Source organism: Helicoverpa armigera, chromosome 28 (assembly GCF_030705265.1).
Source record: "Helicoverpa armigera isolate CAAS_96S chromosome 28, ASM3070526v1, whole genome shotgun sequence".
Taxonomy (NCBI): domain Eukaryota; kingdom Metazoa; phylum Arthropoda; class Insecta; order Lepidoptera; family Noctuidae; genus Helicoverpa; species Helicoverpa armigera.
The window spans coordinates 213172-224423 of record NC_087147.1 but is presented as its reverse complement, the minus strand read 5'-3'; the positions used below and the strand labels follow the sequence as shown (position 1 = coordinate 224423).

The following is an 11252-nucleotide window of genomic DNA, read 5'->3' as shown; positions in this document are numbered from 1 at the left end:
TGTATGTATTTATATTTATCCGTGATCTCCATAACCTAGTCTCACGTCATCTTGTCTATGTGTGCGTGTAATGTAACCGTGTGTTGATGAGAGCGCACACATTGGTAGCGTTGATCCGGTGTAATCCGTGATCGTGTGTTGTTTTTTATTTATTTTGATGATAATGTAGGTGATATGTGATATTCTTGGTAGGTAATTTTTATTATGTTAGTATTCTAGGCAACATTTTCCGAAAAAATCTTCGGACTGTACAGAATCTAAAGCAAGGATCCAATTTAAAGTCTCGTTTTTTGAATTTAGGCTTATTAAATTATCACTCTGTCACATTATGAACATGGGACAGTCCACCCATAAACACTTTCTTTTACAGCTTAATGGTACCTTCTATATTCTACCTATAGGATAACCAACAAAAGGATAGCTACTTCTTTCTTTAACCATGCTTGTAATTGCGAAACTAACTTTTCAACGCTTCGTTATACCAAAATTAAGCCACCAATTGTCTGAAGTGACACACGAAGAGTTAATATTTTTTATCCTCATACAATAAATAATGTAGATACCTATAGAGGTAGTATGTGATTAAGAACCGCGGTTAGATCTTAGTCATTTGTTTGACATCAAGATTTTTCCTTGCTGTGGACGTGAACTTGTCAAGTAAACACGTTGTTATAGGTAGGTATTTAATTGGGTACCAATGTATTATTAAATTGTTTACGCAGACTCATTCATAAGCAAAATAACAAGCAAGGATATAAATATCCTCTGTACGCAGCAAGTTTTTTATGTCTGTGCATGCAAACAGAAGTTTTGGTTTATCACAAACCAACAAACAGACAAACTTTGCTTTATAATATAGTGATTAGATTTAGCAAGAAGAACTTATAACAACTGAATTTATGTAGCAGATAAATACAAGCTTATAATTGAAATCATTATCTCCCGAACCTTTTCCCAACTATTTTGGGTTCGGCTTCGAGTATAACCGCATGCAGCTGAGTACCAGTGTTTTACAAGGAGTGACTGCCAATCTGATCTCTTCAACTGTCCTCAACCCAGTTACCCGGGCAAACCCTTGGTTAGACTGGTGTCAGACTTATAGGCTTCTGGCTACTACCCGTAACGACTGCCAAGGATGTTCAATGACAGCCGGTACCTACAGTTTAACGTGCCATCCGAAACATAGTCATGGGTGCTTCTTCTTCTTCTTTCATGTCGATGACATGTCTTATAGTGAGACTACACTTTGTCAGCCCAATATGCCGCCACAGCGAGAGCACAAGTCATTGGTGCTTATAATTGAAATATCAAAGATACGTTCTGAGGCTCAATAGAGCGTGTAAACATAAACTGTGGGATACATACATAGATACATACACACGTAGGTAGGTATGTATGGCTAGTGTTGGGCAACTACCGGTTGGAAGTGGGATCGCCGAGTTCCATTCATTGCAAGCTAATCTGTTTTAAATAGATAGTTTACTATGTAGGTACATAATTGTAGGTTTTGTACTGTAGTCATTTGCATTATTTTTGTCTAAAATATTATAACCGTTAAACGTACTCATCTGTCTAGCCTTTTCCCAACTATATTGAGGTCAGCTTAAAGTCTAACCCGATGCAGTTGATTTACATGGAACGACTACATAATACTTTTTTGACTTCCTCAAAACTTCTTAATCAGTCTGGTTTTTAGACATTCCGGCTTCTGATTGACGACTGCCAAAGATTACAGCCGCCCAAATATGTTCAGATCGCGTCAAGCTTTGTTTAACTCTATGATTTTGGCTTAGCAACAAACGATGCCTGTATAAAAATAACGTGAACTTTTGCCTCATAATTTTACAGTACCACAAACTGTTTAAGACAAACAACAGTAAGAACTCACTTTTCCATCGCAAGATCTTCCCTACTGTTAACTTAAGCTCATAACTAGAACTGAACTAATATGCTAAGCTGTTTGAACTGTTCTCAGTCCTTACTTGATGCCAACTTCATGTTTACTTGTACGAAACGTGACTTATGTATTACAATTACACGTACATATGTAGGCGTGTTGTGTATGTATGTGTGTGTGTGTACAGTAATTAGTGACGTCATCGTCATCCAAGTGGCTGTGTTCTGCTTGATTAAGTTGATGGTGAATGACGAGCCTATTATTTTGTTTTTTCTAAGTTGATGTTAAGTTTAAATTTTACATGAAGGATAGTCTTGTTCTCGTTGTCTCTTGGTCTCGTTACCCAGGGATAGTGTGTTTCCCAAAAAATGTAAATTACAAATCGGTTTAGTAGTACGGAGCTTTCGGGATACAAACAAAGAAAACTTCTTTTTAATTTTAGTATGGAAAATAGTAACTGCTGCCTAAAGGACTTCCTTTCCTAAGTTAGGCCATGTTTTTTTAGGCGTTTGATAGAAGGTGACAATTAGTTGCTGTTATCACAGTTTTATCTACGTTTATCTTTGTACCCATTTTCTGCATATATTTTCAATAAAAAAAATTACCAACTACAATCAAAACCAACACAAATCTACTAGCTTTAATTACAACTACAAGAAACTAAACGGATTACTGTTTCACACACCTACATAGAACATTAATATTAATAACATATACGTGTGTAAAACAGTGTAGGTTGGAATGCAATGATTGCGAATCAGACGTCACGTAGTTTGGTGCCTGAGTCAGTGAGATTAGCGAAGGTATGCCAATGTCAGGTTTAGAGATAAATACTGTGTGTGTACTTGATTCTGGCGAGGTGAAGTGAGATTAGTTTAATTTTTTATCGTGGGTTGGTCGAAAGTTTTATAATAGAAACAGATGTTAATTCATATCTTATGTATTTTAATTATATATTTTTGATACCTAACTGTATTAAGGAATTATACAATCTAAGGTCGAAGTTAATTTATTAGTTACAGCTGCATTTGCTGCATTAGGACCAAGATCACTGACAACAAACCTCCGTATTTCTTAAAACATCTGCTTACTTTGTTACTTGAAAGTCACAACTTAGTAGTTTTAAGAAAACTGACGTTTTGGTTAAAAATGGCGAGGCAAAATGTCTTCTATGAGTAATCACTCAAACTTATCTCTACCAGTCTAATTGCGTGATAATTAACAATGGGAGGACATGACGACAAAAAGCTATGAATACTTTTTGTACTGTCTTCGTTTTCACAGTTTCTGCTGACGCCGCGATCGGCACGACTTGCGCTGTGCGAAACTATCAGTTTAGCTGACTATAAATAATTGAATATAACATAAGTATAAGTTCAACAGTAACTATGTAAACTGTTGACAGTGAATCGTCGGTTTCTTACTAACACTAGTAGCCTCTCACCACTAACAAAAAAATAGGAAAACTAGCCAACTAGCAAATCAACAAAATAACCCACTAAACCACACAATTCCACTCATTACCCCAGTTCCTCTCACACAGGGGCTAGTAAATCTCCCGTGGCAGTTGCATCATAAATGATACAGCTAATGGCTCGATAATAACCGCTCAATGAGCGCTCGCTACAATTACTCTATTACGAAGCATGGAGAACAAAATGACTAGCGGAGGTGCCATAACGGAAAATCTCCTAAGAAAGTAGGTCGACAAAATGGGGATGGGGCGTTACTGTGTTCGCCCCCATACGCTTTCTTGGGACCCGGTTTTTTTAGGGTTCTATACCCAAAAGGTAAAACTTGACCTTATTGTTTTTGCTCCTCTCTCCGTGCGTCCGTCTGTCACCAGGCTGTATCTCATGACCCGTGATAGTTAGACAACTGAAATTTACTCAGATACTGAAAACTAGAATCCCACCAAAAACATTAAATGTAAAAAAAGCCAATCCTCTACGCAATTCCTCCACCGTAAAAAGTTTTGAGATCGCATAGAAGCCAAGTCCTGTTCAACTTTATTTGTAATAATAAATCAATATTTTGTGACTATATCAATAGTTTTGTTCACATTACAATAATATTGACTTGGCCATGAGCACAATAAACTACAAATATAATACAGCATATCTTGGAGAGGTGAAAGTTAATCATGAAGTTTAATATCACAGAATTAAATACTTTTAGTTTTTTCAATTGTTACTAAATGACCGACAGTCAGTATCATCCAAAATCATGAACTGCACATTTACTATGGCGCATGTTTGGTCCATGGTGATCTCAAATTCCAATCAGTCCAATCGTAAAATCATGTCCATATAGAATGTATCAATTCAATGGTATTTACACATTATTTCAGGGAGCGACTATTAACTTGTGCTCATGGCCAAGACAATATTATTGTAATGTGAACAAAACTATTGATATAGTCACAAAATATTGATTTATTATTACAAATAAAGTTGAACAGGACTTGGCTTCTATGCGATCTCAAAACTTTTACGGTGGAGGAATTGCGTAGAGGATTGGCTTTTTACATTTAATGTTTTGGTGGGATCTAATTTATTTTTGTAGGTCTCCTTCTTCTCTAAGTATATAACAAATTAAATTAACTTACATGCAACTAACTAAATATATAACAAACTAAATATGTAGACCTAAACTAGCACGAAAACAACATTTTTTTTAAATAAATTAAACAATTTCGAAATTGTCGAATTTTTTAATCGAATATCTTTTAGAATAAAAGAGATTTATTTCAGAGGTAGATGGCGCTATCACATGAAATTGTTTTTTTAACTAAAACCGTAGCGCGATTTAGACCAGGACAACGCCATCTATCGAGCGAGCATGCAGTATTTATCGCACTGCATTAATATGAAAGATTTTATCATTATTCATTTTATTTTAACCTAGCTTTTTTATTCATATGTATGTATATTTAATACATAATAACAATATACCACACTACGTAACAATAAAACAAATAGTAACATTTTGTACATAAATAAATAACAAAGTTATCAATGCAGTCAAAATTCATACACAATGTTCTTGAAAAACCGCAAATATAAATTTGTTTCCTATTTTTTTATTAAGTTTTAAGGTTTTTATAATTTTCCCTTTATATGTAGCTAATAACCTATCTTGGTGCCAAATTTGAAGGTTCTAAGTTTGCTAGAAGTACCTTAGACTTTTGATGATCGGTCAGTGAGTGAGTCAGTGACAAAATGGTGTAACTTTGATCGCTCATAACTCGTAAACTATTTATTCAAATTTCTTGTAATTTTGGGACTGAGCTTGTTTTAATACTTACTCTTGGTCATCGAAAACCTAAACTCCTAGCTTTGTTCACATGGAAGATACAGGGGGCTGAAATAGCCGCGAAACGCTTCGAGAAAAGATAGTACGGCCGTGCCCGCTTTGCTCGAGTCTTGGCTGGGGCACTGCCGTGCCCTCAGATAAAATAAATATTTTGGAGGCCCATACAACAAACGTAAATTTTTTGCTCCTTTTTACTCGATGTCGGTAACGGCAACAGGTAAATGCTTGAAATATTCAAAGAATATGGAATTATGGAACGTTTTATAAATACGGAAGTACGGAACCTTTTGTGCGCGAGTCCGACTCGCACTTGGCCGGTTTTTTCTTATACCAAAACTCGTTGACAGAGGTCTCAAAGTATCCAAGGCCTTGTAGTTCCCTCGTTACTTATCGTTTTGGTCATGCCCATCGTACGAATTTGAGCTAGAAGAAGGCGCCTGGCCTACCTGCATTATGGCATCTCCGCTCATCTTTGCTTGCTCCGTGATTATGAGCTACGGGAGTCATTCAATTATTGTTCGTTGGAAAGGTTGGGGTGTATTAATAGGCGCAAGCGGGAGAGTTTAAAATTTTGTTATTTAGCTGTCGTGTGTGTTTTGTTTTTTTGTTACACCTCTATATATTGTTATTTACCAAGCTGAAGAGTTTGTTTCTTTGCTTGATCGCGCTAATGCCATTCTTACTGGTCCGATTCAAATTATTTCAGTGTTAGAAGGCCCACTTATTGAGGAAAGCTTTTTATCCGGCTGCGGGGAGTTACGTAAACTTTTTCGCGGAAAGAATGACTAACCAATTTAATCTCACAGGTACTTTTTTAGAGACACCTAGATACTACTTGAAAGTTTCCTTGAATGCGGTTTTATCTAAGTAAACCTATGATTTAAAGAAGTTTTGTGAGTTTACAAGTTTGTGTCGTTATCACCACTAGAGAGCTATGTTATTTGTGACTATCGTATCGTAGGCTATATTTTACCGCGTTCAGTAAATATTTCCTTTACTACGCTAGTAATCGCTAATCGCCATTCAACTTAACAAGTCCACTACCTTCCCAGTTCCCACTTTCGTTTTCGGTCCTTATACGCCTTGGGTACGTCGCAATAAGGGCCACTTTCACTGCGCGGGTCAAGGTTAGATGCCTAGTGGGGGAACTTGCGACATTCATGTACTTACTGTAGGTATGGTATTTTGTAGTTGATAATTTTGAATGTGTCTTTTTGGGCGTTCTTTGTTTGCTGTATAAGTAATAGGTTGTTAGTACCTTGTTGGGCAATCGTAGGTTTTCTAAAGGGCTTTTAATGCGTAATATAAGAATGTGAAATCAGGTAGTCTTGCTACTTAAATCTTTCAAATATAATGCTGTGTGCTTCTAAATCTTGATTATGGGAATAAATAGAAATTTTATTAATATAGATATTTATCTACACATTTACAATAAAGACGAAAATTTATCTTAGTAAAAAAACTAAAACTAAAAGGCATAAAAAAATTCGTCCCCATCGCTGTCGACTGGGAGCGTGCCCAAGAGGCTGGCAGCATTACCTCGTTGGATGGCCATGCTGATCCTTAGTCCGAGGTAGTAGCCAGCCTTTTGGTAACGAGAAGATGAATTAGGATAAATGGTTATTTTAAGGGCAGAAGACAGAAGACGAGGTGGCCGAGAGGTTAAGGCGTTGGACTGCTAATCCAATGTGCTCTGCACGCGTGGGTTCGAATCCCATCTTCGTCGAATGATATTTTTGCCAATTGTTCAATAGACAAGAGTATAAGATCGGACTTTAGTAGAACATTGAAATATCGTAGGAGAGGTAAATATCAGCGTATTTTCTATGACTCAAAATTACATCTACAACACAATTTTTATATGTGCTCAAAGTAAACATTATCAAACCAATACCCTCCTTCTTGAAGCTCGGTCTCTAGCACGTGGAACACAATAACATAAGAATCTTTCCTCCTACATTATAGCAGCCTTGACGTCTGCAACTGGTTTACCTACTTACTGTCTAAGAGCAAATAACCTACTGGAGATGTCGTGAGTACAAACTTATGCGACAAAGTCTACTAAAGTATGAGTAGAAGGCGAGGCAATGCAATAAAGTGCATCACTCATGCATTTTTTATCACATCGTTACGCACACACACGACGAAATTATCAAATAAAAGAAGAAACTTCAGTCGTGGTGGCCTAGTGGGTAAAGAGCCAACCTCTTAAGTATGAGTGTGGTCTTATTCTAGGTCAGACTAGTACCAATTCAAACGAGTTTGTATATTTACTCTTCAAATGACTTGTTTAAGGTAAAGGAAAACTTACGAAAGGAATTGAACGTACATGGTGATTATCGCTCAATCCTTCTCTATGTATCGTATCAGCATTAATTTCAAACCTTTGCTATATTATAAGGTACGGCAACAGCTTGTCCTGTTGGCTCAGTACTCTTAACGTGTACTCGCTCGCGTACTAGCGCGAGTACTGGAGTACAGCGCTGTCGCAAGCGAGTAAACGTTGCATTCAGTTATGTAACGTCAAGTTACTATGTATGGTTGTACTTAATGTAGATTTATCTACTTAGTAAGTATGGGTGTGTTGACAGCATTTTTGTTGTGATATAAAAGTTCTCATTAGGTTATTAGATGCTTTCCGCATGGTAACTTCTTCCAGTAACCAGATAAAAGTCGGGAATAGCTTGCATGCTCCCACTTATCATCACTCTAAAGAAAAATTGCCTAAGTTTTTTAACATAATTCTGTACTACAGTGATGAACCTATGCCATATTATGAAAGCTCTGTCTTATGGTTTTCACCATTTTCAATGGTCCGAGACACCATATTATATTAAACTTGGCTGCCATAGAATGAAATATAGTGTTATACATTCTACGAGTAAGTATATGGCATGTTTCATCGCCGTTGAACCATTTTGAAAAATTTGCGACAATAAACTCTGTTCGTTCATACATAACTGCCTGCCCATGTTCATTTCATCCCAATCTGTGCAATATCGAGCACAATCTGCGTCAAGTTATCTATCTAAACTAGCAATGTGAACGCATCTCATATTTTATTACCACTATAAAAACAAAACCAAAATAAAACACATTACACAGAAGGTCTTTAGCAGCCGCATCTATTCTCCAAGCAAACAGTTAAGTATAGTTACATAACGTCAGCTATTAAAGTGACATATATACAGACAAAGTGTCGCAATGTCGCGTGTCCGACATAGTGCTAAGTGACGGTAGATGTTACTGTAATGTTACAGGTAGCTACCACTAAGGAGAAATATATCTACTTATATTATACAGAAGAATTAAATTTTACGGGTAGTCAAGAGGCCAGTAAGTCTGACACCAGTCTAACCAAGGGGTATTGCCTGGGTAACTGGGTTGAGGAGGTCAGATAGGGCAGTCGCTCCTTGTAAAGCACTGGTACTCAGCTACATTCGGTTAGACTGGAAGCCGACCCCAATATAGTTGGGAAAAAAGGCTCGGAGGATGATATTATCATTTCATTCAGAATTCAGGTACTTTACGCCTAACTCAGACTCCAGCTCCTCACATTGCTATATTAATAAAACAAATCATAAATGTGTAACCTAGAATAAACTTATCATTGTGAGGAGAAATAAATAAAATAAATAAATAAATTATACAGAAGAACCTGTTTGTTTGCTTGGATGGCTAATCTCAGGAATTAATGGATCGATTTGAAAACCCCTGTCAGTGAGAGGTAGCCTATATTTAGTTCGGATGCGCGGAGTAGTTGCCACGGAAACCTCTGGACCCCTTAAATTCTCTATCTCTTCCTTAGTCAGCATATTTAGGTACTTGATATCGTTTATATATTTTTTTTTTCATAGAAAGTTAAATATAAAGCAAGTACTTCATTCCTTACAAACGCATTATACAGCCACTTATTCATAAACCTTCAACCTCAAACGAGCGTCTTCCAAACATTCCCACAGTAGCACTGAATTATGAGCAATTTGTTACTTGTACCCTTAGAGCATTCACCAACTGGAGCCACCATGGCGCACAAAACTCTATGCGGTAATGTCTGCCTAAATGCCGAAGTAAGAGCGGTTAGCGAGGCAACAATGTAACAAATAGTGATAGCTTACTATGCATTTTATATGATATTACGCAAAATTGACAATCAAGCATAAAATTGTCGTAATTATATCTTTAAGTAGTACTATCAAGTATCAACCAATGACATATATGCTGCACAATCAAATAGGTACAATAAAGTCGAAATTCAGCAAGCACTGTAAAGGAGGAAGCTATTATATTGACAGTTTCAAACGATTTTTGACAAAGTCATACTTATTGTATGGTAAACGTTGACAAAAAATCTATGACTAATACATATCATTGGTAGATAGTGCATACGAGTATTTGGGTACTTTTGCCGGAGGGGAGGCCTCGGCAATGGTATATCCAGTTGGTTAAATTCTCTAAGCTAGTACAACATCGTCGTTGCGCACACGCAGTCCTTGACTACGTAACGATGTGACAGACGGACGTAACTTAATGACGCTTATTGTTATTGTTTTGCATAACTTTAGCTTTTGAGGTCTTTGACCATGAAGCTGCTAATGCTGTCTTTTGTAAACTGAAATGAGTTTTTAACTGACTTCCCAAAAAGAGGTTGTCGATTCGGATGTTTTCGGAGTTTGCTGTTTTGTGTGTATGTTATGAGGTCCTTGACTCATGTATACGCACGTAAAAAATAAGTTAGTATGAACTATTGTATAATTGGTAATCACCACATTATATTTTCTAAAATAAAATAAACAAACTATAGGTTAGTGCAGATATCCATGTATGTTCAGCAAATACTGGGTCAAAGTAATGAAATAGTTCAAAACTTAACATTGTGCGGGATAAATCAAATATTCACAAGTTATTCACAAAAACATACATTATGTTGCTATACACACAAAAAATACTTATAAATGGCTGCCAACTGGGAGAGTACCTAATAGAAAATTGCCACGATGTAGATTTGACAGTATTCTATAGAAATGTCATATTTATTTCTTATTTCTAAATGACTAAAATTAAAAATTCTTGCGCAACAAATTAATAAGCCTTTCACAAAACCAGAGGTCACTTGTACACTCATTTCATCACCTCAGAAACCACTGCATTCTGCGTATCAATCAGATGAATCAGTTTCCAATTATCATAAAGAATCGGGCGCCATTTTTATTTCCTTATTCATTCTAGAATGTGGTGGAATGTCAGTTAGTCATGGTTAACCTTTTTCCTTCTTACTGGTCAGTGGTTACCTTTTGGGGTTTACCCAAGTACCTGCAGTAGTCAGGGTTTGGCGAAGAGCAATGAGGTGTAACCAAAGTGATTTAAGTTAAAGTTGAAAGAACCTGGTTAAGATGACCCGGAGTATGTCTTAATTTAAGACTACTGGTAGCTTAAAATCGACTTATTCCTTGAATATAAAGCATATCCATTTCAATTTGAGTAGCTATGGAATAGCTAGAAAATTTTTGGAGCTACACATTCAAAGGTTTTCGTATCAAATAAACTAATACTCACATTCTTATGGGTTTTAAAAGCAAGGTGCCGTTTTCAATATGTCTTATGGAAGAAAGGGAAAAAATCTCCATAGACACTTTCCTTTCTTTGAAGTATTTTTTCTTCCAATCTCAACAAGGAAGACACCATACTTTTAAATTGTTCAACAGACACTTCGTAAACTAAAACATCGTCATAATATTTCCTCCAAACTTCTCTCAAACCGCAATATCATAAAAGACATGAAATTCTCGCGACAATTTACTTGAACCCTTCCGCGGCTCAAATCCCACCCAATTGTGAAAGTAAACCTCGTGTCACATATTACGAACACTTTCTTTATATTTAAGGTAATCCTTGAAAAATCGGGAACATGCTGCGTATAACGGAAAATGTATTAAAACCACAACTTTATCTCCCTACAATTCTTCCAAACTCACGCACACATGCAAACATTCTTTCTTACACAGACTTTTCCGGACATCGTTTGCATATGCCCGTGATA

At 36.5% G+C, this 11252-nt stretch overlaps 1 non-coding gene across 1 annotated transcript; it reads left to right on the top strand.

Moving 5' to 3' along the window:
• The first annotated feature begins 6856 nt into the window (after window positions 1-6856).
• On the top strand, window positions 6857-6938 carry Trnas-gcu (transfer RNA serine (anticodon GCU)). The gene has a single exon. It is a non-coding gene; the product is annotated as a tRNA-Ser (tRNA).
• The last annotated feature ends 4314 nt before the right edge of the window (window positions 6939-11252 follow it).